This window comes from Emys orbicularis, chromosome 15 (genome assembly GCF_028017835.1).
Source record: "Emys orbicularis isolate rEmyOrb1 chromosome 15, rEmyOrb1.hap1, whole genome shotgun sequence".
Lineage (NCBI taxonomy): Eukaryota > Metazoa > Chordata > Testudines > Emydidae > Emys > Emys orbicularis.
This window is the reverse complement of record NC_088697.1, coordinates 22,166,670-22,194,296: the sequence shown is the minus strand read 5'-3', so window position 1 is coordinate 22,194,296 and position 27,627 is coordinate 22,166,670. Positions and strand designations below refer to the sequence as shown.

The window sequence follows — 27,627 nt, the reverse complement described above, 5'->3', positions numbered from 1 at the left end:
TCTGGTCACCCTACTGGGGCCCCATGCCACGGGGCCCCTGCGAAGCTACATTGCTCAGGCTTCAGCATGAGCCCCTGTGACGGGGCTCAGGGCCCCTGGCTTCAGCCCTATGAGGTGGGGCTTTGGCTTTCTGCCCTGGGCCCCAGCAAGTCAAATGCTGACCATGCTTGGAGGACCCCCTGAAACCTGCTTGTGGCCCCCTGGACAAGAACCACTGGAGCAGTGAACCCTTTGCCAGCTGGCACCAAGGAGCCTTGGTGTCACAATTCCATTTCAGGATTCTCCAAGAACAAGAGAGAAAACTGGGACGAAAACAAATGAAGGGGTTGTTCTCACTGGGGGGTCTTATCCAAAGCCTATTGAAGTCAATCAAAATCCTTCTCCTTGAGCAAGTTTCTGTGGAGAGAACTATGGGGGGCGGGGGAGGCGAAGGGCATGAAACATGCTGACCTGCCTGTCTTCCCAAGCAGGCTTGTTCCCTGTGAGGGGCATTTGGCAGACCTGGGAGAAGCTGAAAGAGGGAGCCGTGAATGACTGCATACGCTGGTCATGTCCCCGCATGACTGCGTGGTAAATACCAAGCAACTGTGTCACATTGCTAAAACCTGTGCAGCTTGGCATCTGCGTGCATGTTAAGTTAATGATTTCACTTTGCTTCAGTCCTAAACATCTGCCAGAGTCTGAGCAAATGAATCAGTGAGGGCTGGGAAAGCAGAACTAAAAATGTGATTTGAAAAATCCAGCGCAAGGGGGTCATCATGCAATTGGCAGATCCTGCTGAACTGTACTGGGTCAGTGGGCCGTTCTAATTGACCTGGCAGAGTTCAGGCAACTGTCACAGTTGGTTGATTTAATTCAGCTGGGGGTGCTAACAACCCTCATGGAGTTTTCCGTGGAAAGCCAAGTGCATCCGCATAGAAAACTGCGTTTCTGATCCTGCAGCCACTTACTCCCATGAGTAGTCCTTCCTCACTTGAATTCAAGGGTCTACTTGTGGGCGTAAGAGTTTGCAGGATCAGGCCCTAGATAATTCACACTCCTCCCTACCATGCACAGACTAGACCACCTAGAGGTATGGGGTCAGATCCTCACTGGTGTTAATCAGCACCGCTCCAAAGTTATGGAAGTATACTCAGTTACACCCACTGAGGTTCTCGCCTATAGTCTTTGTCCATTCTCATTTCCTCATGCCTCATTTTATAAGATGATAGCTCATTACCTATGATCACATACATTGTGTCATTTGGGCCTGGGACAGTCCTTTACTATATGTTTGTACAGTGCCTGCCTGTGGCCTCCAGGTGCTTTCACTAAATAATTTTGTCAATGTCTTGTTTCATGCAGTGACATGACACTTTTGTTCCCATTTCTGTACTGACTTTAATAGCTCATCGCCAACCTGCACATGTACAAACAAGGACAGATGTAAATGGTTTTTTACTGGCATTTCAATCCTTTTTCTCTGAAATATCTGATCAGCGGTGGGGTATTGCTTGAGATGCTCCTCTGGTCTGTTCAGGTATGACAAGTCTTATTTGTTTATTTACAGGTCATTCTGACCCCACTGTAGCGTGATGGCATTTCTGTCACTGCCATAATTCTTAGCTGGAACCCCATTATCCGAATGGAGTTGGGCAAGTCCATGCCACCATTCGCACAGGTTATATCCCTATTTATCTGACCACCAAAGTTGAACCTACCTATCATTACTGGTGGCATAGATCAGAAGTTCATTGTCCTTCTCCCACAAGCCACACTTTGGGTGAGAAACTTCTCTACAGATTCGCCTATCTGGGATACTCTTCATATGTTCCCATGCTCCATTGACACTCCAGCTAATTTAAAATCTCACCTTAAGATGTACCTTTTCTCTCTCCTCTATGACTATTAATTTCCCTTACCCATTGTTATCACTTTCTAACTAGAATCCTTTATTTGTTCACCATACATTCAAGCTTTCCAGCACTGCTTTTTCAATAACTTATGCCACACACTATCCAGTGTCTTTGTTTGACTCTGTACAGCATTTTTAGATGCGCTTTGTGTGGAAGATACCGTACCAAGCTAGGATATGTTGCATTCCACTGTCAAACTGGTTGACTGACTACACAGCAGTGAGAGTCTGATTTATTCTACACTGGTTTTACAACAGTGTAACTCCATGGACATCAATAAAGTTACCCCTTATCTGGGCTAACTGCCCCTCTGATCCCTTGCTGGATTGTACCCCCTCTCGGGCCTGAAGCCATCACCTTCGTTAGGGTGGAATCACATGATGCTCTCACTCTCAGATTGGGCCTTGCGCCCCAGATGTCAGTCAAGATATTCTTGGCAGATCTGAATTAGGTTCAGTACCTGCAGTTCTGTTTCCTCTGGGAGCAGCGGTAGCCAGGCAGTCTCCTTAAAGCACATGATTATTTATTCAGAACAAAAGCATTTAATAGAAAACAGGTCTTAAACCTGTGTAGTTTGAAAGCTGGTACCTTCCACCAATAGAAGTTGGTCCCATAAAAGATATCTTGTCTCTCTCATATCCTGGGACCAACACAGCTACAACACTTACACCACTGGAAAGTCTACGTGCATGCCTGTCTTTCCCTAAGACTTACCATTCCCTGGAAGCCACAGAAGCCTCAATTGCTTTTAGACACCCTTGCTGGACCTGTGTCTCTCTCTTTCATCTCAGTCTGTTCTCACCAGGAACAGCATCCTCAGGTCCCTGCTCTTCTCTCGCCAGAGTGTCCTTTTGAGCGTTTGCTGTTCTTGTGATCTCTACCTACCAGCAGGGGCAAAACAAGGCTTGTACCTTCGCTGGAGACAGGATATAGCAGGGGTAGGCAACCTATGGCACACGTGCCAAAGGCGGCACGCGAGCTGATTTTCAGTGGCACTCACACTGCCCGGGTCCTGGCCACCAGTCCGGGGGGCTCTGCATTTTAATTTAATTTTAAATGAAGCTTCTTAAACATTTTAAAAAATGTTTACCTTACATACAACAATAGTTTAGTTATATATTATAGATTTATAGAAAGAGACCTTCTAAAAACGTTAACATGTATTACTGGCACCCGAAACCTTAAATTAGAGTGAATAAATGAAGACTTGGCACACCACTTCTGAAAGGTTGCCGACCCCTGGGATATAGGATCCTCTAAATTTTCCCCATTGTCTTTCAAGTGTGTGCTTGTTTTGCCAACAGCCCCCTATTAAGTTAGATCAATACATTCATATAGGAAAGCCTAATAATCCAATGCAACTATACAGTATCTTTGCCTCACTGATCAGGTCACCTATAGCATTCATAAATTATTATAGTATTCTTAGATTAGTACATAGCAGCTCCACATCTGCTACACCCCGATTTGCAAGGATATAGGTGAGAGAAGAATCAGGCTCAACGGGTGCGGGCATGATCCTTAACTGTAGTTCCACTGAAATCAGGTGAACTATGCCAGTTTACATCGGCTGATGCACTGGCCTGGCAATTTTTGCATCAGCATGTAGAGGCTGGTATAAAGTAGGTCTGATTATCAACTCATATCAGTGTAAATCAGGAATAATCCATGGCAGCCAGGGCCTGATTCTTCACTGCCTCACAATTTATGTCTCCATTTACACCTATGCAGAGTGGGTCTTCATTTAACGCTGCCAAATTGGCATGGGAAAGTTTTATTCCTGCTTTGCAGAGGTGTAAATGACAACACAACATGCAAGGCAGTTTTGAATCAAACTCCCATTGTAGTTGCTGTACATTGGTGTAAAGCCAGAATAAGTGAAAAACGAAGCAGGAAGAGCATTCCTGGAATCTGCTCACTCTCACACTGGTTTGCAGCAAGGCTCACTAGTTTTGCTAGGAACCTATTACAATTGCCCCAGTATTTTTAATACAGCACTGAGAGCTTGCTCCTGTTTTTTATCTTTAAAACAGTGAGCAGTGTGTCACTTTCCAGCAGATGACTTAGATTTTTTACTGCTGATTAATACTTTTGGATTGTGGACTTTCACTCTGTTTCCTGCTGCAATTTAATTTGAATTTATTACAAAAACGTGTAGCAAATGGCTGCACTCCTCAAGTTAAATCAAGCCATGCTTACATTGGGTTAGCACTGACGTGGACCAAATTCTAGGGAGGAATTAACTGAAGCTTTGACCTGAATGGATCAAATATGCAGCCACCCAGAGTGACTTTTGGGAGGCGGGGAATGGAAGCGTGCTGCCAGAAAATAATTCCACATGCAAGGAGCGAGGAAGGGTACTTCCTTAAATCTACAGTTGGAGAGGCCCCAGGGTGCTTCAGAGCATGACATGTGGCTAATCTGGTCAACCATTTATCTAATCTGCCACTGCCAAATTCTAAGACACTTCTCATTCTAAGCAGGGTTCGGTCATTTTCTATATTATCAGGAGCGGCTGAACACAGAATACATTTCCAAGGGAGAGATTGTGATCTGGCCCCTGGGTGAATACACATTGGTGTGAGAATGGGCAAGATTTCCCTCACTTGCTTTGTATGCCCTGAGCAGAGACAAGATGCCATTCCATTCTCCTGAGAACCCTGAGCACCACGTGAGGTGACAGTCTCCCCAAAAGGACAGGGAAGAAACAGGGCTATCCTAAGGAGCAGGTAGTGGCTGCACTTCCCAAGAGCTACCCTTGGCTTATCCCGGTGAACCACAATTGCCTTCAGAGCTGACCCTGGGGTGATGCAAATCCACACACTACTTCCTACATAAAAGGCATGTCATGTGAAATGATAGTCTCTTTTTCTCTCCTGCTCTTTGCACAGCAAGGTTGGGCTGACATTCCTTTAGCACCAAAAGGACTGGAAGTATCAGATGGTTCTGCTGCAGTTGGGCATAAAGGAGGAGGCACCTGGGAATGGCCATTTGAAATGATGGGAGTGGCAGCTGGAAATGACAGTTAAGATTCAGGTTGGGAACTGTATCATATGGATTAGGCTGGGGACTGTTCATGCATCGGGTACCTGCCCCCAAACTGGAGACCGTGTATGCATCGGGCTGCAGTACCTGAACTAACTGGGGACCATGCACATCTGGCTGCACTGTGGCCACCCAAATGAGCCTGGGAAGGGGACAATGCATGCATCGGGCTGCAGTACCTGCACTAACTGGGGACCAAGCACATCGGGCTGCACTGTGTCCTCCCTCATGAGCTTGAAGCGTGCATCGGGCGTGCACACATCGGGCTGCAGTTCTGCACTAACTTGGAACCATGCATGCATCGGGGTGCAGTTCTGCACTGGACTGTAGACCATGCATGCATCAGGCCGCAGTACCTGCACTGGGCTGGGGACCGCGCGTGCATCGGGCTGCACTGTCTGCGCCTGCAGCAGGCTGAGGCCCGGGCACGCAGGGGGCTGTAGCATGCGGCCCGGGCACGCTCTGAGCGAGCCTCGCACTGCGCCTGCGCATGGCAGGCGGCCCTTCCTCCGCCCGCACGGCCGCGGCCGCGGTGCATTGTGGGACACAAACAAAGTGCCCGGCCAGGCTGGAGCGCGGAGCTCGAGCGCCCGGGCCCCGCGTGCCCCCCCCCCCCGCCCCGAGAGCCTGCGCGAGCCGCCCCCCAGCAGGGAGGAGGCAGCGGCGGCCCCCCCCCGCCCGCCGCCGCCATGGCCCAGCAGGGGACCCGGCGCGGCCCCAGATAGGGGCTCGGTCTGCCGCGCGGCCCGGGGCGCCGGGCCCAGCCACTGCAGGTAACGGGGCCGGGCCGGGGGTGGCGGGGCCGGGGGGAGACAGCGAGAGCCGGGCCCGGCGTCTGCTTCGTCCCCGGGCAGCCACAGGCCTCCTCCGCCACCTGCCCCTCCCCCACTCCGGAGCCCCCTTCCTTACAGACCCGCTTCCACGGGCACTAACCCCCCCCGAGAGCCCCCCTAGCTCTTACCCCCATGTGCCCCCGAGAGCCCCCCCTCCCCCGGGCACTAACCCCCCGAGCTCTTACCCCCATGTGCCCCCCGAGAGCCCCCCTCCCCCGGGCACTAACCCCCCGAGAGCCCCCCGAGCTCTTACCCCCATGTACTCCCTGAGAGCCCCCCTCCCCCGGGCACCAACCCCCCTGAGCTCTTACCCCCATGAGCCCCCCCGGGCACTAACCCCCCGAGAGCCCCCTGAGCTCTTACCCCCATGTACTCCCTGAGAGCCCCCCTCCCCCGGGCACTAACCCCCCGAGCTCTTACCCCCATATGCCCCTGAGAGCCCCCCTCCCCCGGGCACTAACCCCCTGAGAGCCCCCCTCCCCCAAGCTCTTACCCCCCCATGTACTCCCCGAGAGCCCCTCTCCCCTGGGCACTAACCCCCCCGAGAGCCCCCCCCGAGCTCTTACCCCCATGTACTCCCTGAGAGCCCCACTCCCCCGGGCACTAACCCCCCGAGCTCTTACCCCCATGTGCCCCCCGAGAGCCCCCCGGCACTAAGCCCCCCGAGAGCCCCCCCGAGCTCTTACCCCCATGTGCCCCCCGAGAGCCCCCCTCCTGCTCCCCAGCACGAACCCCCCCGAGAGCCCTCGAGCTCTTACCCCCCATGTACTCCCCGAGAGCCCCCCTCCCATTCTCCCGACACAAATCCCCCAAGCTCTTACCTCCCCATGTACTCCCCGAGAGCCCCCCCTCCCGCTTCCCCGGCACGAACTCCCAAGAGCCCCCTGAGCTCTTACCCCCCCATATGCACACCGAGAGCCCCCCTCCCGCTCCCTGGGACACTAACCCCCCCCCGAGAGCTCCCCCCCACCCCCGAGCTCTTACCCTTCCACATGTACACACTGAGAGTTCCCCCTCCTACTCCCCTGGATACTAACCTCTCCCCCCGAGAGCCTGCCCCCGAGATCTCCCCCACGCTCATCCGGGGACTAACCTACCGAGAGCCCCCCATAGCTCTTAATCCCCCCGTGTACCCCCTAAGAGCCCCCCTCCTGCTCCCCTGGACACTAACCCCCCGAGAACCCGCCCTGGACTCTTGCGCCCCTCTTCCCCCCCCCCACCCCCAGCTTCTCTGGGCACTAACCTCCTGAGAGCCTCCACTGAGCTCTTACCTCCCCCCATGTACCCCCAAGAGCACTCCCTGGGCACTAACCCCTCAAGAGAGCCTCCCCGCTGCTCCCCTGGACACTAACCACCTGAGAGCCTCCCTGGGTTCTTATCTCCCCATTCACCCCTGAGAACCCCCCCTGCTCCCATGAACACTAACCCCCTGAGAGCCCCTCCAAACTCTTGCCACCCCCCCACTGGGCACTAACCCCCTGAAAGTCCCCTCCCCCGCTCCCCTGGACACTACCCTCTGGAGAGCAGGCTCTTAGTCCCCAATGCACCCCTGTGAGCGCCCCCTGCTCCTCCAGGCAGTAACCACCCCGAGGGGCCCTCCAGGTTCTTACCCCCCTATGCTCCCCCAAGAGTCCTCCCTGGGCACTAACCTCTCAAGAGCCCCCCTGGGCTTTCCCCCCCCCATGCAACCCCAAGAACCACCCTCCCTCTCCCCTGGGGTTTTACCCCCTAGAGGACACCAGATGTCTCCTGCCTCTACCCTAGAGGCCGTCCTATTTTCCCTGTCCAAAACCTTGCCTGGCATTTATTACCCCAGTACAAACTCTCTAGAGATGCGCACCCCTCCCTTCCCCTCTCTCTACCCCTTTTCCAGGACACACCCTAGAAGTCCCCCTAAGTCTCCTCTCCCACAGCTTAGCAGCTCCTTCTCCCCATTCCCCCCACTCCCTCTTGACATCTACCCTTTCCCATAGCCCTTGAGGCCTCTCCATTTTCTCTCTTCCAAAGCCTGGTCTGGTCTCTCTGTGTCCCTTTCCTCCCCCCTTGCCCCCATGAGGCCTTCCTGTTCCCATCAGCCCTCCCCCTGGCATCTATCTATCCCACTCACCCTTTGTTGGAGGTGATCCCGCTCCATCCTTCCCCAAGGGTGACCGCTACTCCCCATCCCAGGGGGTTGCTCTCCAAAGCCATAGGGGCTGGCAGCTGTTCGGGGCAGCAACTTGGCATTACTTGCACACTTGTGGTGCCTCCTGGGGAACCCTGCTAAGTGATGCACTGAGCACAGGTGCTCCTGGCCTGGCAGGGTATGCACACTCACAGGATAACTTGTCTGTTGGAGGGGGAAGGTGGGTGATGACACACTTCCCTTTTGCATAGGGGTGTGAGTCCCACCCCCACCACAGGGCCAGGCACATAGAGATGTCTCTTGGGGTTGGCCCACCCACAGTTTTTGCACCAATTTAGCTATATCTGCTTAGAAAGCAACATAGTTAAATAAGTGATCCAATTATATCAGTGCAGGTGTTTTTATTGGTAAAACTTGTTTTGATATGAACACTTCTGTAGTGATATAACTATCCATAGTAGGGGGTTACAGTGATTTAATGATCTTTGTTTCTATTCCAGTACTTACATTGGTGAAAAAACTGTAGGTAGGTAATCCCTTACTAGAGGGATTTCCACTTCTGTGCTGATCTCCCCAAGTGGGAAATGCACAGAGGATCCCCTTTACACTAGGGAGAATTGTTGTTTCTTTTGCATGTCGGTGATTTTCCCTAATTTGCTTCCTGAACCTGACACACAGAGACTCAGTTTACAGGGGAAGGGAATGTCCCCGTGTGAGATTTACAGATGCACTGGGGGAACAACCAATTAATACTTCTCTTTATTGTTGTCACATAAGATGTAAATGAAAGAATTAGTGAAATGAACTCTATGCATCATTTGTTGCTGCAAGAGGTTGTATCACATGTTCTGCCTGGTTTTAAGGAGGGTAATTTTGTGGTATTCATAGTAAAATGTGTGCTAAAATGTGTGCTAAAATAAGGGTCCAGTCAGATGTTGGATATTTGCTAGATGGGTCAGAAAGAAATTTGACTCCCTTTCTACTGTGTATAGCATTGCACAAGTAGCCTAATCCATTGTAGGAATGTTTGCCGTCTTCTGAAGCTTCAGGTATTGCCAGGGATAGACTATCTGATCCAGTATGACAAATCCAGTGAATATTTTGGTTAAGGAGGTTTTTCTCTTTGGTATCTTTCTTCTCGTGAGCAGTCTTTGCTGTATGATGTCTGTATTACAGGATTAATAATAGACATTACTGCCATGTCTGGTCTTTTAATAGACTGTATAGTTGATGAAAAGGAGGGCTTTGGGACCATCACCCCTCCCCATACTGATATTTTTGACATTGTGCAGTCCAATACACCTTCTTTGCTGTATGTGGTAAATCAGATCAATTCTGTACCAATCCACTTGAGTGTTTCAGTATATGTTCATTCAGTACTATACAACCTAGCTGCTAAGAAGTCTGCTAGGAAATAAAAAATCAAATCTCTTAACTCTATAAAACTATAAAATGAAAAAATAGAAAACAGGAAAATAGTAATGTAAAGATATTGTATGTAAACCAAATAATTTAGTTTTGGGGTGCAAAAAAGGAAGCTGAGAGAATTTGAGTTCTAGGCTATAAAAATAAATGATGTGTCTTTAACAAAGGATTTGATGAGAGAACTACTGGAATCTAAGGGATACTTGCAAGTCTCTGATGATGAAGAATCAGCTTTCTAAGTAATGGTGATAGATTCCATTTATGAGCCTTAATTATAATCCATGAACTTGAATGACCAAAAATAAGCATCATTTTGTGAATGTCTGTCTCTGCCAAATCTTCTCTCTTTAGACAATCTATATAGATCTTTCCTTTATTTCTTTTAAAGCATTGTAGCTTGTAGGCTGTCTTTGAAACCTATCAGGTGTGTAGCAAACCTTTTTCTGAAAAATGGTTTCTAGTATTCATTAGTGGCAATACATTCAGATGATTTTTGTTCACTTTCCTGCTATACTAAAGAGTGCATAATATATTTGTTCTAAATACTTGTGACATCCCCTTATTCTGTTGACATACTTCTATCTTATCCACTGCAAGAAAGTTATCCCAAATTATTCAGCCTGTGCAGACAACCAGACTTTAGAAACTTTGAATATTTTCATGCTTAAAGAGCGCACACATTTTTAAATGAAATGATGTAGTTGAACAATGCTTTTACAATCTACATTACTTTAAATATTATGACATAAGTTGTGGAATTTGTCTTTTAAAGGGATACCACCTTAAAAAACACCTCTCTGAAAATGTTTTGTTATAAGGAACATGTAAAATTGCAAGGAAGAAAGTGTGTGGTTGGTATGCCTTACTTCTAATGTCACTACATATTAGTATTTCAACAATTATATTTGGAAATAATGAAATAACAGCTAAAAAGTTAACAGTTAAAAGGGAATTGGTTTGTTTTAATATACTTGGGAATAAATATGAAAATGCAACCTCTGTGCACTTAGGCAGAGATTTTTAAAAGTATTTAGGGGTTGCTGTGTTCAGTGTCACAAAACCTGATTGATGGAATTTAGACACCTAAGTGCCTGAATCCCTTTTGAAACAGGCTTCTAAACCAGTTACGGGTTGTGATGCTGAGCACAGCAGTGCCTAAATACCTTTTAAAAATCTGGGCCTTGCTCCTGACTCAACTCCATGGGAGTCCACTGTCTTTAACTTGCTTAGTAGTTAAAATTGGTACTCACAATGAACTCTCAGGAAGAAAACAAATGCTTAGTGCTGCTATGTCAAATGGGCATAAAAGTGGACCACTGGAAAAACAATGGGTGGGATGATACATAAAAATGGAGTAAAATAAAAATGGTTTTAACTAATACCACTATAGAAGAGAGAAAAAAGAATTCTAAAGCTTTAACAGCATTCCTTCTTCCAGCTTCCATTTAATCAAGTTACAGAGGAAGCCTCTTAAACTACATATTGTGTTTACAGGCAGGCTGTTTGTAACATGTATTAGAAAGAAAAGTCTGCTTAAGCTAAATTATGAGTTTTATTTAAATTTGAAGTTGGAAGAAATCAAATTCTGCAGATGAACAGTTAAAATACCTGTTCCATTGTTCACAGAAAACTGTTTCATTCATTTTATTCGAGAGGAATGAATAAAGGCAGGTTCTCTAAAGCACAAACATCTTACTAAATGGATGTTTTTTCTCTGATCGCATATCTGTATTGACAGTGTAATTACTGAGTACAATGTCTTGCATACAAAAGTGTGACTCCTGTTCGTTTGTATTAAGAGCAGTTTTGTGGAAAGTTTGTGGATATTGAGGAAGACTTTCAGGCTGCTAAACTTGGGGCTGGTCCACACTAACCCCCCACTTCGAACTAAGATACGCAACTTCAGCTACGTTATTCACGTAGCTGAAGTCGAACTATCTTAGTTCGAACTTACCGCGGGTCCACACGCGGCAGGCAGGCTCCCCCGTCGACTCCGCGTACTCCTCTCGCCGAGCAGAAGTACCAGCGTCGACGGCGAGCACTTCCGGGATCGATTTATCGCGTCTAGACAAGACGCGATAAATCGATCCCAGAAGATCGATTGCTTACCGCCGGACCCGGAGGTAAGTATAGACGTACCCCTGCTGAAGATGGCACTTATGAAGTAGATGGCAGATTATCTATCTAGCACAGGGGTTCTCAAACTGTGGGTCGGGACTTCAAAGTGGGTGGCGATCCCATTTTAATGGGGTCGCCAAGGCTGGTGTTAGACTTGCTGGGGCCCAGGTCCAAGCCCCACTGCCCAAGGCTAAGGTTATATGACCCCCGTCCAGGACAGAAGCCCTTGGGCTTCAGCTTTGGTCCCTCCCACCTCCACCCAGGACGGCGGGGCTTGGGCAGGCTCGGGCTTTGGTCCCTCACCACACACCCCTGAGATCGTGCAGTAATTTTTGTTGTCAGAAGAGGGTCACAGTACAATGAAGTTTGAGAACCACTGATCTAGCATATTATATACCTGGATATTATATATAGAAATAGCTTTACAAGAAGATGGCTTAAAATGACTGGGGGTTTTGCCAGGAGCAAGTCTTTTGGGAAACATGCTCGATAGCATTTAGAAGTAATGTACCGCAGGGTACTGGAGCTCTCAGGAATGGTAATGGACTCTGTACAGGCTCTCCCCCCGCCCCCCTCAGTTGCTGGTTTGAGTCCAGCCCATGTTAGTAATGACAGAAAGTTGTTAACATCTGATGACTTTTAAGTGTGGTTATTATTAAGGCTATGTTTTAGTCATGGGTATTTTTAGTAAAAGTCATGGACAGGTCATAGGCAGTAAACAAAAATTCATGGCCCCTGACCTGTCCATGACTTTTACTATGTACCCCAGATTAAAACCCTGGGGTGGGACGGAGCGCGGCTCAGGGGGGTGCCTTGGGAGGGAGGGGGGTTGGCAGGGCTGGTGCAGACTCCCTACCCAGCTCCTGGGAAACAGCGACCTCCAGCTCCTAGCTCAACTTGCTGCCTCCGCTCCGCCCCAAGCCCAGGTTCTGCAGCTCCCATTGGCTGGGAACTGCGGCCAATGGGAGCTGTGGGGGTGGTGCCTGCAGGTGGAGGCAGCACTTGGAGCTAGAAGCTGAGGGAGGGGAGTTCCTTTGGCCTTTCTGGGGAGCCACCTCCAGGTAAGCACTGCACCCCAACTCTGAGCCCCCCCCAAACTCCTGCTGTTGGGGGGGAGGGGTGGGGCTTGAGACTGCCCCAACAGCGACAGGTGCGACTGGCCGAGGGGCTGCTCAGGGGGCTCCCGGGCCATCCGCATGGGCCACTGCAGAAGTCATGGAGGTCACGGAAAGTTGCAGAATCCGTGACTTCCATGACAAACATGGAGCCTAAGTTATTATATTTACATAGTATCAGACTCTGCATAGCACTTTACAAAGATTTAGAAGAAAACAAGGGTCCCTGCAGTGATACAGAGTCCAGCTTCTAATGCACAAGGTACCCATGTCACAATAAAAACACACTAATTGGCAAGTTTAGTGGCAGTGTTAGAGGCCAAGGACTGAATGGCCATGCGGAGACTCTGCTCTTACCCATAGAGAGAGTCCTTCCAGACTCAATCATACAAGGGAAAAAATGTGGGAAGCTTGCATTGCTTTTGCTCATCCTTGACCTATTCTGTGGATAAACAGAGTACTCTTCAGTTTCCAGGGCCAAGGACAGAGTTCCTCCTAGGCATTTGGTTTTGCTCAGGTAACTGTTGGTTCATTAAGTAAAACAAAAAGAAACACTTAGGGCTTGTCTACACTGGCACTTTACAGCGCTGCAACTTTCTTGCTCAGGGGTGTGAAAAAACACCCCCCGGAGCACTGCAAGTTTCAGCGCTGTAAAGCACCAATGTAAACTGTGCACAGCGCTGGGAGCCACGCCTCTGGTGGAGTTGGTTTTTAGAGCACTGGGAGAGCTCTCTCCCAGCACTCTGCCGTGACTACACAAGCCATGGTAAAGCACTGCCAGTGTAGACTAGCCCTTAATGGTAAGTGTGCTGAGACAGAGCTGTATTCCTTCCATGCTTAAATTTGTTTAGGACTCTTTAAATCCACTTTCTTTTGAAAAAGTATCCGTATACTTGTTTATACAGTATATGTCTGGTACCTTGAGGAGTTGATCACACTCCATGCTGCCTGATCTATCTTTTGGACTGATGATTCCTGTTTATTGTCTTAAGTTTTTGCATGTGTGACTTGAACTCTCTCCCTCAGCCCCAGCACAAATATATTACATATAGTTTCTTGTTACTGCAGTTTTCTCTTTACCTTTTGCATTAATATGACTTGGATTATTGAGGGGTAAAGTGGAGGGATACGTTTTGCTTCATAGCTCATTAAGAAACCCAGTCATGGAGGTTCACACTGTATTTCATCAATCATAGTGTGAACCTCCATGATTGGGAGGTTCCCAATAACCTGTTATGGAAGTTAGAGAAGGAAAGATAGCAATTGTTATAAAAGGAAATCTGTTTACAAGTAAACTTTATACATAGGACACATAAAAACCAGCAAACTCAAAACTATCCTACCTTGCTGTTGTGTATGAAGTTACAATTGTATATTCGTGTAAAATTATGGGATAGAATCTATATCAGAGTTTTGGGTGACGGGAGTAAAGTCTCAGAGACAGAAATGGGGGATAATTCTTCAGGTAGTGAAGTTCTGCTGTCCCAGGAAATTTAGGGAACCCGCCCAAGTAGCCAGGCACTCAGTTTTCTCAGAGGAAGTGAAGAAGGAACTGATTTTCAAAGTGTAACCTCCACTTTTCTCTCTTAGAACTGGTGTTTGAATCTTATATTACCTTGTTTCAAAACCCAGGGGATGTGACTTTTCAAATAGGGGGCTCAGGTTGGTTTGGTTTGAAAAATTGAGATTCTACTGAATTTCATAGCTTCATGTTATTTGTTTTCTTAAGTGGGACAGAAGTTTTGTTCTGTGAATAGACATCTTTTTAAACTTAAACATGCATACACAAGCACGTTCAAGTTTTTTTTTTATTTTCCCCCAGAGTTTAAATACCAGTGTTTGTATAAATCATTGTGAGCTGCAGTATAATTGTGTTTGGGCATGCAAATAAGCACATTAAGCATCCCACTTTGCTTTAGATTTCCTTTACACAGCATGTCCACAAATAGCTTTTTAAATTGGGGTGCAGTTTACCCAGACTACGTTTGTAAGAGTGAATATTTTTGTCATAAGTTTGAATTTGTATACTAGTTATACTTGCAGAGCTTCTAAAATTGACATTGATTGAAAAGCTATATTCAACTGTAGAAAATCACTTCCTTCAATTAGCTCTTTTAAAGCTTTTTTATTGCTTCACTAAGTTGCCACTGCCATGTGCCAGATGTCAGAGGTTTATATCATTATTCACAGTGGCTTGTAGTACCTTACAGGTTAAAAATTCTATTTTGGTTTCCTTTTATTTTTCGCTGCCTTCTATTTGCATATTGTTATTGCAGGGCTTGTTTTCAATATCATCTTCAGGTACTGCTTCTGTTGGTGGGCTGGGAACAGTTAAGTATTTTTTATAAAGGTGTAGTATATGTGGAGGGGTTGGAGGTCACAAAGGTCAAACTTTGATCCTAACAACTCTAGTGTTGTAATTGTGTTTATGCCAGTGATCTAGGTATGACTATTACTATTCTTTGTGTTCAGATAATTGATACGCTTATATAGGGTATAAGTTCTACATCTAGAAAAAAATCTGCAGGTTCATTTTACATGCTGGTCTTACGTGTGGTGCCTTTTAAAGGCACAATAATCAACTTAATTTGGTCCAAACATAAATGTTATAAATGTCAAGTTTTTTATCAAACCTAAGCCCAAATGTGAAACAGGCTTCACAGATTCATAAATAACACAGACTAAATTGTGTATTGTTTTTATTCATCTAAAGTGATGATAGTAACACAATTAAATTTGTTTACATGTTTACGTTGGTAGTGTCTCTTTAAGCGCTTTCAGACCAAGTGAAACAATTCTGTTTTTAATTCACGTTCTGGTAGGTCAGCAACTACACTTGGCAGATTACTGTTGTCGTTATGCAGGAATTGCAGCACCATGAAGCTTTGCTAGTTATTTCCTGGAGTGTCAAGTGGTTCCCCTATATAGCAATTTTTCAAATGCTAATTGCAGATTATTTTACCACGTGAAAATAAAATTCATTATAAAACAAGACTTGTAATGAATTACTGTTCAGATATTGTTAATGGGACATCATCTTAAAAATTGCACTACTTAAAAAATTGCTTGCCTACTATTCTAAATAGCATAAGTGAGATTACTGTGATGATGGAGTCTCCCATTGAGTTTGATGGGTGAGCTACAGTCACTTATTGTGAGTCCTGAGATGGGACCAAAGACCAACTTTGGACCTGCAGCCCCATCCACAAGTGCCAGAGGTGAAGACAATTGTAGATGAATGTGTGCTGCTTTTAGCTTTATGCCCTCTCTCCTTGGTTGCAGCAATCCACAAGCTCTCAGTCTTTCAGTCCAAGATGGTAGAGGTGCTGCCATTGACTCTTGTCATGGGCTAAGAGCTCCCAGGTGTTGAGGTCAACATCACAAGACTGCAGGTTGACCTTGAGAGTGTATTTGTAATGTTTTCCTGGTCTGCCCCTAAAACAAGTTGCTGTCTTCAATTCGCCTAGAAGATGGCCTTCGGTATTCCACTGTCAGACATACAGACCACGTGACCACACTATCTCAGGTGAGTTCTCACTATAAAAACTTCAATGCCTGGGAAGTTGCAGCACTCAAGCACCTCAGTGTTTGGAAATAAATATTGCCAGACACTGAGGTGTCCTCCTTATAACTGAAGGATTAAAGGAGAAAATATTTATTTGGTTTGTGTACTAGTTTACTTGGATTACACAGACAGCTGTCAAATACAATTTTACTCTTCCACTCTATAGTATAGTAAATTTTCTTTGGCTACCTTTAGACAAGGAAACATTCTTAAACAGTAGTGTCAACAGGATTTAGCACATTTATAAACGTTTTAGCTGGTTGTGGTCAAGTATGGGGAGAGGTTAAAAAAACATTCAAATATTTTTAAATAACCCATTTTTCTAGTCTAGATATGGCCTTAATGAAAAAGATTGTAAAGCTCCCAACACTTGTTGACAGTGGATCAAATGAGACTGCCCTGAAAGGCCTGCTGGTCACAAGACCACTTACAGGCCATATCCCAGGATCCATTCTTTGTTTTGGCAATACAACTTCTAAAAGGCAACAGGTTAAATCTGGGGCTGTCAAGCGATTAAAAAAATTAATTGCGCGATTTAAAAAAATGTGAAATTTCTAAAGATAGCTACAGCACTCAACCCAAGATTTAAGAATCTGAAGAGCCTTCCAAAATCTGAGAGGGATGAGGTGTGGAACATGCTTTCAGAAATCTTAAAAGAGCAACACTCTGATGCGGAAACTACAGAACCCAAACCACCAAAAAATAAAATCAACCTTCTGCTGGTGGCATCTGACTCATGATGATGAAAATGAACATGCATCGGTCTACACTGCTTTGGATGGTTATCAAGCAGAACCTGTCATCAGCATGGACGCATGTCCCCCGGAATGGTGGTTGAATCATGAAGGGACATATGAATCTTTAGTGCATCTGGCATGTAAATATCTTGCGACACTAGCTACAACAGTGCCATGCAAATGCCTGTTCTCACTTTTAGGTGACATTGTAAACAAGAAGCAGGCAGCATTATCTTCTGCAAATATAAACAAACTTGTTTGTCTGAGTGATTGGCTGAACAAGAAAGAGGTAGGATTGATTGGACTTGTAGGCTCTGAAGTTTTACATTATTTTATTTTTGAATGCAGGATTTTTTTGTACATAATTCTACATTTGTAAGTTCAAGTTTCATGATAAAGAGATTGCACTGGAGTACTTTTATGAGGTGAATTGAAAAATACTATTTCTTTTATCATTTTTACAGTGCAAATATTTGTAATAAAAAATAATATAAAGTGAGCACTGTACACTTTGTATTGTGTTGTAACTGAAATACATATATTTGAAAATGTAGAAAAACATCCAAAATGTTTAATAAATTTCAGTTGGTATTCTGTTGTTCAACAGTGTGATTAATCACGATTAATTTTTTAATGGCAATTACTTTTTTTAGTTAATTGCGTGAGTTAACTGTGATTAATTGACAGCCCCAGTTAAATATAAAGGTTGTCTTTCAAGTAATGCTTGATAAGATTCTACTCTCTGAAAGCACTGATCTCAAATAACTCTGCCATAATTTCAAGAAAGTTGTGGTTAGATATAAAAACGCATGATTTGCAAAAACAGTGACATCAGAAAGATGGGAATTTCTTGGGGGATTTTCTTGCATATAATTTAGGTTATGGGAGTAGACAGTATATTCGACTTGATGAAAAGACAGGTGCTTTTTTTCTCATTTGTCAAAAGATGAATGAGAACAGTTACTGTGTTTAAACCCTCATTAGAAAACATGTATTAGAAGCTCATCTTGGTGCACCAAGATGTGACAATTCCACAATTTGAGCCTCTGTACTTAAATATTTGAAATGGATTAAGAAAAATGATGGCCCTCTTTCTTTTCCACATTCTAAATGTTACACCATAATTAAATGGAAAACATGGAAATTACTGTGATTGACTATAATTAATTAGTGTAAAACTAAAATAACACTTACTAAGCTGTATTAACTCACAGTTAAAGAAAAAACCTGCAGTATTAAAGTATTGGAAATAAGTTTGCAAAGGAAGTAGAAATCAAAGCAATATTGCATGTTTTATAAAACCAAGGCAGATACTGGGTATCCAGCTGTTATGAAAAAATGCATATCTTACAGAAAATCAGTATCTTAAGACTAGATGATAGTTCCCACCAGAATTCCCGTAGAACTCACCCATGCCTGAAAATGTGGTAGGTAATAGAGAGTTCTGATAGAATTTGATGGACTATTCAAAAGATGTTGCCCAGATGTTTGTACCTTCCAGTCTGGTTCTGCTGTTCAAGTCACGTAATAACATGAACAAGGTGCAAACTCACCACCACCTGTTTAATCTCAGTGAGTGAACTTCAAAGCCTAACATGGATCACTGAAGTGTTATTAGAAGTGACCTTGCATAGAAGAGAAGTCTGTCTTTGTTTGTTTGGAAGGGGGTGCGTGTGGAGGAGAGAAAGATGAAGGGGATTGTTGCTTTGTGATGTATAAAGAATTAATTGTTTAAAAAACAAAAACTTTTGAATATCAGGTGTGGTCTTCCAGCAAAACCAGCGAAGTCTAAGGCCTGGTCATACTACAGCTTACGTCGACCTAACTGTAAGCATCTACACCAGAGGTTCCCAAACTGGGGTTGTGAACCCCTGGGCATTCACAAAATGTTACAGGTGGTTCTCGGGGAAAAAATTCCCTAATGATGGACAGAGATGTCCCTAGGGATCCCAGGCAGCACGGGGCCAGCAGCCCGGAGCCCCTGGACTTCCAAGAGCTAAGCAGACCAAAAACAAGCATATCTATCACACTGAGGAGATTTAAACTTCAAGACTCCTTATAAGAAATGGAAAGGGAGGTGGATATTTTTTGCTGTTTTAAAAATTAAATAGGCAGCTAGTATTGTTTTTAAAATTATTATGAAGAACAAGTTTAAGCTTTGTTGTAACGTGTGTTGTTTGCCCGGACTGCTCAAGACCTGAATGCTTGTGTAGGAGGAACTCTTTGAGTTGGCTTCTTAAATACCTTCATGCTGTTTCACATCTGGTACTCCTTGATGAAACATAGGAGCCTTGTATTATAACAGGCTTATTGAAAGTGATACAAGCTACGAATGTGAGATCTTGGAAGAGTGTTGCCGTTTTCATAATGTAATAAAAATACTGTAATGATTATTAATAAATAGTGTGTAATAAGTATGTCATAAAAACAAATTTTATATTTTCAAGATCACTGCTTTTATAATTTATACTCAAGTAAAGGAGAAAATCCCTGGAAATATTCATTTTTAGACGAGGGTTCACGAGACTTGACATTTTAGTGAAAGGGGTTCACAGATTGTTAAAGTTTCGGAACCACTGATCTACACTAAAATGTTGCTCCCACTGATGTAACTTGCCTACTACAACAAATTCATAACTCCACCTCCGCAAAAAGTGTAGAGTGTAGGTCAATGTAGTTCGGCTGACTCAATGTCAGTGCAGACATTGCGTTGCTTACATCTACTGTTGCTGCCTTTCAGAAGCCATCCCACAATGTCCCGCACTGACAGTCAAATTGGTGCAAGCGCTTCTGGTGAGGAACACACTGCCAACACAAAGAACATAGTGTGGACGTGCAACAGCGATTTAATTACTGTGGTGGCTGTACATTGATGTAACTTAGGTTGACTTAATTTTGTAGTGTAGACTTGCCCTAAAACTGCTTTCTCAATAAGCAGCTGAAGGGGTGGAGATATCAAAGTGCCTTTCTCCCAAGAAACAATCAGGAGTTCAAAATAGATGTTATTAAACACCTAACAATAACAAAAAACCCAAAACAGTGTGACACAGTCCCTTTCCCTTAGAGTGTTCCCAGATGAGACTATTTTAATCCAGAGTTAATCGATAGCAAACATGTTTGTAAATGAGTATCCTGGACAAACATTTTTGAGTGTCCACACTGGGATTTACAAATGCGTTAGCTAATTCGAGTTAACTGGCTATCAGTTTACTTGAGTTTAAAAAGTTCTAGTCTAGACAAACCCTCAGTTGCTCAGGTTTCACTCTTGTCGTGCCATAATCTCAGTAGACTTGCATCATAAACAGGAACATTGTAATGTTAAAGAGAGTCAATTTTCTTTCAGACCTTTATACATCATAAAGAAGCAAAAAAGGACAAATGTAACTTTTTTGCTTCTAAAAATTGTGTATATAAATAGATCAGCGTAATGTTAAAGTCAACAGTTTTGATCTTGGGTGCTTAAATTTAGGTAACTAAATCCATTTAGGCATACATACTTGAAAATATTCCTTTTACATGAATATTAAACTGGCCAACGTGAGTATCCTGTGTGGTGTAGGGCATATATATTGTGCATGTTGAAAATAAATAGATCTATTAATCTGCATAACTCTCAAATGAAAATTGAGAATAATACTATACACACTGGGGGGGGTTGTAAGAATGTTAACTTTTTAATTTTCCAACTAACTGTGCAACCTTAATGTTTTAAATAATGTGGCTTTTTTGCAATGAATTATTCTCTAACTGGGTACTAATGAGCTAAAATCTGGAGAACGTTTGCAGCGGAGTGGGTGGTTTGGGATAGCTGTGGTTTGGGTGTAATATTTTATATATCTCAGGAAATGTTTGTTTTTTTAAATATGAATGCGCACACATTGCTGCAAAGAAACACTGTAAAGATTTTCTTGAGCTAATTGATATTTTAAACCTCTTATTTTCAGATTTGAATAAATGAACTTGACTGCAGTGGAAAAATTTCCTTGCTGGCTTCTGGAATTTGCCAGACTACTTGTAGTTTTGTGGTTTTACTGGGCACATAGATTCTTTCTTAATTTGGCCAAGATTCTTGCAGATTTACTTTATATCTAATTACTGGTCTTTGAAAGAGCCAGAAATTTTACTATGTTTTTGAAATAATTGGGACTGTAGTCTGTCTTATTTTGGAGGATGAAATTAAAGTACCAGTAGTGCCGCCAAGATTTCTGACGGGTCTAATACAAAATGAGACTGTCTTTAAATATTACTGATTCTTCTCCCCTTCATCCTAGCAGTTTTTCCTTGCGAATGGAGATAACAGCTAGTCTTCCTCAGAACAAAGTTTGAACCAACGGATTTGGCAGCAGTGTTTGGCTGTAATTGCAACAGTTCGAAGCGCTTTAAACTGATTTTAATGAAAGGAGCAGTGACAAGGTTTGCATGCCTAAAACGTGATCATCTTTGATACTTAGACCTTTCCGTAGACTAGAAGCTATAGTTGTATTTAACATCATGTGTTCCCTCTGGTATGATTCTAGCACAACCTGCATCCAACCCAAATGACTCAATTCTGTCTAGGTTCCACTAGGTTCCACGTACACTGGAGTTCCTGCTAGGGCTGACCATGACCAAGGCAATTCGTGTCAGCTTTATTGTGTTACTGTGTTACTGTCCATGTGGATGGAGGCTAATGTCATGTTAAAACACACAAGTCAAATTGGTCTTCCATAACCCTTTGAACTACAGGAGTGATCTCTTTGGCTATGTAGCTAATCTTCATTGCTCGGGTCAGCAAGGCCAAAAACCACCTACTGGTTTAAATTTCCCTGAATGGCCACATGCATTCCAGCTGAAGACTGATTCCACAGCAACCAATTACTTTTGGCAACTGATCAGCAAACTGCTTCATGCTTCATCTGTAAATTAGTTATCTATCTGCTATAAAACTATAATGTTGGCAACTAGCTACCCACAGTGCTTCTAGCATGTCAGCTGTGGGCATCTTAATTTTGGCTGTCTTCTGGGCCAAGGCACCAGCCATGCAGAATTCCTTTAACAGAAATCACAAGGCTTACAATAAGATTTCAAGTCATCATGCCAAACTGGAAATTTCCCAGACCAGAATGAAAGCCATATCAAGGGGATGAAGGTGGCCTATAGGAAGACAAAGAACAGTAAATCCAGGAATGTTACCAATGTTTTGTCCATTTCCTCATGAAATGAATTGAATTATGAGATTCTGCCCCAGTACAAGGCTGGTATACTTAATGGACAGCCTGGTAAGTTCCTTTTATTTATTATACTATTATATTCCTTTACTTGGCTTCGGGTGGAAACATTGTGAGGTTTTGTGGAGGCAGCCATTATTGGCAGATACAGCTTCATTTGGGCACAAAATTTTCCATCCATCTCTGTGGCCTCCTCAGGTTCCAACCCAGTTGCAATCTAATCTCCTGGTTGGACTCTGACCACCTCCTTCCCACCGATCTCACCCAGCCTCCCTACACCTTGATATCTCTGGCAAGGTTTCTGGGGCACAGTTGCTGAGCAAGGAAAGAATGTCCACTCTACCATTGGTTATGACTGCCTGTTGGCATGGCACATACTGGCAGGCAAAATGGTGGGTAATCAGGGAAAATTTTCAAAAGCGAACTGCACACACAGTGCACTGAAGCTTAATTAGGAGGGTTTTATTGCTTTAAAACAATGTCACTCAGCCTTTTCCAGTGGTACCCCATTTTACCACAGGAACAGTTTTGAGATGCCCTCTCATCTAGCCATAAAGAAAGGGTGGGTGGTTGTGATGCTCCCACCCTAGTTTGAGAACCCATACTGTAACACAAGCAGAGGCATTCCTAGAATACAGGAGTTGCAGGTGGCATTTTTAACCCCAATATGACATCCAACTTATACAGGTAAGCAAACAAGTGCAGATTATTCCATGTATGCATTTGAACATTTCATAGTAGTACTTGTACAATACAAGTTATTTTCAAACTAGAGTTCACTGAAGTTATCTGATTGGTTTGGATCATATGCTATAAGAAAATAAAGCAGTGAGAAGTGCATTCAGAGCAATGAGAAACAGTGCACTTGTGCATGCACTGCTTACATGCAATATAGCAGGGGTCAGCAACGTTTGGCACGCGGCTCGCCAGGGTAAGCACCCTAGCAGGCCGGGCCAGTTTATTTACCTGCTGACGCGGCAGGTTCGGCCGATCGCGGCCCCCACTGGCCGTGGTTCGCCGTCCCGGGCCAATGGGGGCGGCAGGAAGCCTCGGCCAGCACATCCCTCACCCGCGCTGCTTCCCGCCATCCCCATTGACCCGGGACGGCGAACCACGGCCAGTGGGGGCCGCGATCGGCCGAACCTGCCGCGTCAGCAGGTAAATAAACTGGCCTGGCCCGCTAGGGTGCTTACCCTGGCGAGCCGCGTGCCAAACGTTGCCGACCCCTGCAATATAGGCAAAATTATTTTAGTAAGGCAGATACTACAGACACTCTACCGTAATCTGTTTTTGGACTTAATCAGTATCCACCCTTGTGGCACAAGATCAGAAACTTTCCCTTTTATGCAATATTCCACATTGTTCTTGAGGCCTACAGGGATGACCTGCTTTTCCTACACCTCCACTCCCTTTTACAGCTGACACTGCCTTTCCAAGCATCCAGCAAGTGTCTTCGTATGCCAAAATGAGACTGTGGTATAGCTCATTGGCTTTCCTCTTGTTGCCTGAAACACCTGGGGCCTTTCATACTCTGGAGATGAAATATTAAATTGTCTTTAAGGATCTAATTCCCATGCCTTGATAGTCTTTGGAAACCTTAAAGGGAAGGCAGTAGTTTACGGTGGTGCTGCCCATGTCTCTTGGTGAAATTATGTATTGGAATGTAAAAGTGGAGATAAGTGTCTGTTTTTCCCTTTCCAGAAAGGATTTGGTGCTATGTTGCTGTGGACACTGATATAGACTTTTGGCTTTTCCTACAGGCCCTCTTAATGCTGCTCATCCCAGGCTCGAATCAAGAAGACCCATGTCCTAACTGGACATGCTTCACAGTCGTCATGCCAGGAGAACAATTCAAAAGAGGGCAGACTGCTTGAATTTCAGGCGTTGTCATACCTCTGCTAGTCTCCTTCTCAGCTGGAGCTTGGAAAAAGGAGACTTCAGGTTGCAGAGAGAGGGTGACAAGCAGTTTGACTGCCGGACCATGGCTGAATATGTTCGTCCTCACAGATGTGAAGGGAGGACAGTGAATTCCAAAGACATAAATTTCAGGGATTTTGAGGTGCTTACACACAAACCCTTAAGCCATCCTGCTCCCTCTGCCTCATGTACACTGCTTGTACCTGCTCCCTCGCCTCCATGTAACGATGCACTCCAGAATAGAGTGCTGTGGTACTTTAAACAGCAGGCGCATGTCTCAACCATAGCCTGTGCATGCCAGTGCAGAGAAGAGGGAATGAGAAACAGCGCCCTGAAGTGATGCACTTCCACTACCTCCAAGGTATTGCAGAGAAGAGTAGCCCCAAGCTTTCTTTTTGGGCGAATGCATTTAAGGTTACATATGCAAACCTGACTAGTTAGTTGGGGATATATTACAATAGTCCATTTAAAAAAAAAAAAAAAAAAAAAAGTACATTTGGGAGCTAATGTTAGTCTTATTGCAAGAATTGCTTTCTTGGCCTTGTTTTGTAATGCTGGATGCACTGTGTACTGTCTTTTTTTCAGTTTCCAATTTAGTCTTTTGTCACAAGTTGGCAGCTGGTCTACCCTCTCTACTTCCAATAAAGCTGTGTTTAAAACCACTCATTTGTTACTTGCACTTCAAATAATTCTATCTCAAATAATATTTTCACCACCCAAGGAGACAACCGGAGCCTCACTGCCAGGGCTCAGGCTCTCCTTCTCCCCACCCCCCAAATCCCTCATTGGGAGACAGACTGGGCTCAGGCTCTCCTTCCCCCTCCCCTGAATCCTTTAGCAGGAGGTAGCCTGAGCTCTCCTTCCCATCCCTCCCTTTCCCTCCCCCCCAATCCCTCACCTGGAGGCGGTGGGGCTCCAGCTGTCCGCCCTGGGGTGGCAGCAGCTGTGCAGAAGTAAGGGTGGCAATGGGGTGCTAAGTCTGCTGTGAAAAGTGTTATTGACAAATACCACTTTTCACATTGCCTCCCCTCTGTGCTGCTGCTGGCACGGCGCTGGGTGCTCAGTCAACAGCCGCTGCGCTGTGCTCTGACTTCAGTTTGGTGGCTATCTATGTACTTGGCTGGGATTGCGGAGGCATAAATGACTACAGACACAAAGAAGGGGAGCCTGATCAAATAAGTTTGAGAACCACTGATCTAGTGTAATCATTCTGTGTTTGTGGGCCTGACCCATAACTGCTGCTTGAGTGTTCCCTTCATCCATGAGGAAACGATGCAGTTACTCGTGGAACTCCTCTGAGGCTTGGTCCACACTGGGGCGGGGGATCGATCTAGGAAACGCAACTTCAGCTACGAGAATAGCGTAGCTGAAGTCGACGTTTCCTAGATCGAACTAAGTTTACTTACTGCGGGTCCACGCGGCGCAGGCAAGCTCCCCCGTCGACAGCGTTTCCTCCTCTCGGTGAGCAGGAGTTCCCAGAAGCGCTCCCCCCTCGACTGCGGAACTCCTGCTCGCCGAGAGGAGGAAACGCTGTCGACGGGGGAGCGCTTCTGGGATCGATTTATCGCGTCCAGATGAGACGCGATAAATCGATCCCAGAAGATCGATCTCTACCCGCCAAATCAGGCGGGTAGTGTGGACCTAGCCTGAGACTCTCTTCTTGCTGGGTATTCCTCGCACCAGGCTCCCAACTAGTAATGCTAGACTACCTGCCACCGCCTCAACAGCTGGCATGTGACTTTGAAATCCAGGAAAAGGAGTTCTTCCTTTGATAGTTCTCTTCCCTGTAAGGATCCATGCCAGTGGGGAGTTGGCTGCTGTGGAAGCAGCTTGCAACTGGGGCCCACATTAGGTTTGCTAGGAAATTAGATAATAAGCTTTGGGACCTTGGAGGAATTATGAGAGCCCCCCCCCCCCCCCCCCGCACCCAAGGAATCTTGGGATTTTCCAGGACAGGTTGTAGGAGTTGAGAAACTAACCCCTCTGCGTGCAGTTTCCCTGGGCACTTGCAAAAGTCTCTCCAAGGCCTGTGTAGTTCATCCATGAGGCACCGCAGTTTGCTGTGGTATTGGGAACTCTGAGATGCATCTCCAGAAAGCATTGCTGCTAAAATAATGAAGTGTAGTGCTAGTGTGGATACAGTATGTAACAGCAGACCTGTGTGTAGACACACTGACATGTTCAATAGAGTCAAACTAAGTATTGCGTGTCTTACAGTTAAGATAACAATGGTGTGGACATTGCTTCAAGTATAGTTTAAAGGTAATGTTTTGTGAGTTACATTGTCTACCCCCACTTCCCAAAAAAAAAAAACAGTTTCACATTTTTGGTGCCTAACCCTGTTGACTCTTGTAAACTAACTTCTATAAATGGTCTCTCTATGTAAAACTTTCAGCAAGGTGATTTGTGAAAGATCAGTATTTGAGCCAAGAGATGGTAGTTTATTGCAGAAATAAATGTTCAGTGGTCTTCACAAAGTAAGGACTCTTTTAATGACAACTCTCAAGGTAGATCAATTTTTAGGCCTAATATCCTCGATTATAACAGTTCCAAACTCTATCGTAAAAGAAATATAGCATCTGTGGAGCAACTGGCGTAGCCTCGTCAGACTAATTATGAAAGCTGTGATAATGACCGCTATCCCCAAACTTGTAATTTGATGTCTTTAACTGTAATTCTGCTGGACACTTGTGCTTTTAAGTATGCAGTACTCGCAGAGATGGGACTGTTAAAACATTGAATTTGTATCTTGATGGCTCAGTGCCCTGATGTATTCACCCATTACCTCTAAAGGAGACAGGTTTGCATTCCATAGATTCTATTACAGCAGAGTGAATATTTCATATTGAAGTAATTGCATGCAAGGAGATCTTGCAGTGTTGGCCTGCCTTTTTTTTTTTTTTTTTTTAAACAACATAGGTTTGTCCACACTGATGCTCAAACTGGGCTACTGAGCTGGCTTAGAACAGTGTTTTAAACCATATTCAGCGAATAGTGTTCTTGGTCCAGTGTAAATGGGAGGCCTTTATCAGATAAAGCTGACATCTTGAATATTTTTTGTGTATTTTTGAAGTTATAGGGCTAAATCCACTTTTGCTGTTAGGATGCACAACTGGTGAAGTTGGCCCGTGGTCTCACCCTAAAAAGAAACCAATTTCACAGTATAAATCTCATGTTACAAAGATGATAGTCTTAAGCTATAAAGAAAAATTTAAAAAGCAGGAGGCAAGTGAGAAATAAAAGTATTGGTAATGAGAGAGGACAGGCAATATAAGATAGAGAATGCTGAAGTCGGACCTGTTGTTTGTTCATAGTATACATTGTACAGTTTATACTTTCAAATATGTTAGTAGTTTCCAGGCAAGCAAGTTTTACATACAACTTAGGCTTGGTCTACACTAACCCCCCAAATCGAACTAAGGTACGCAACTTCAGCTACGTGAATAACGTAGCTGAAGTTCGAAGTACCTTAGTTCGAACTTACCTCGGTCCAGACGCGGCAGGCAGGTTCCCCCGTCGACTCCGCGGTACTCTTCTCGCCGAGCAGGAGTACCGCAGTCGACGGCGAGCACTTCCGGGTTCGACTTATCGCGTCTTGTCTGGACGCGATAAGTCGAACCCAGAAGTTCGATTGCCAGCCGCCGA

The 27,627-nt window shown here is 44.9% G+C and overlaps 1 protein-coding gene across 2 annotated transcripts in view; it reads left to right on the top strand.

Annotated features, from left to right (window-relative positions):
* The first annotated feature begins 5,701 nt into the window (after window positions 1-5,701).
* ZBTB44 (zinc finger and BTB domain containing 44) overlaps window positions 5,702-27,627 on the top strand; it is a 58,542-nt gene continuing 36,616 nt past the window's right edge. The window contains exon 1 of one of the 2 annotated variants that reach the window (XM_065417428.1): window positions 5,702-5,713. The gene's annotated coding sequence lies outside the window, so the exon portion shown is untranslated. Of the gene's footprint in view, window positions 5,714-24,297; window positions 24,344-27,627 lie in introns of those variants that run through there. The other variant, XM_065417427.1, reaches the window with a different exon arrangement.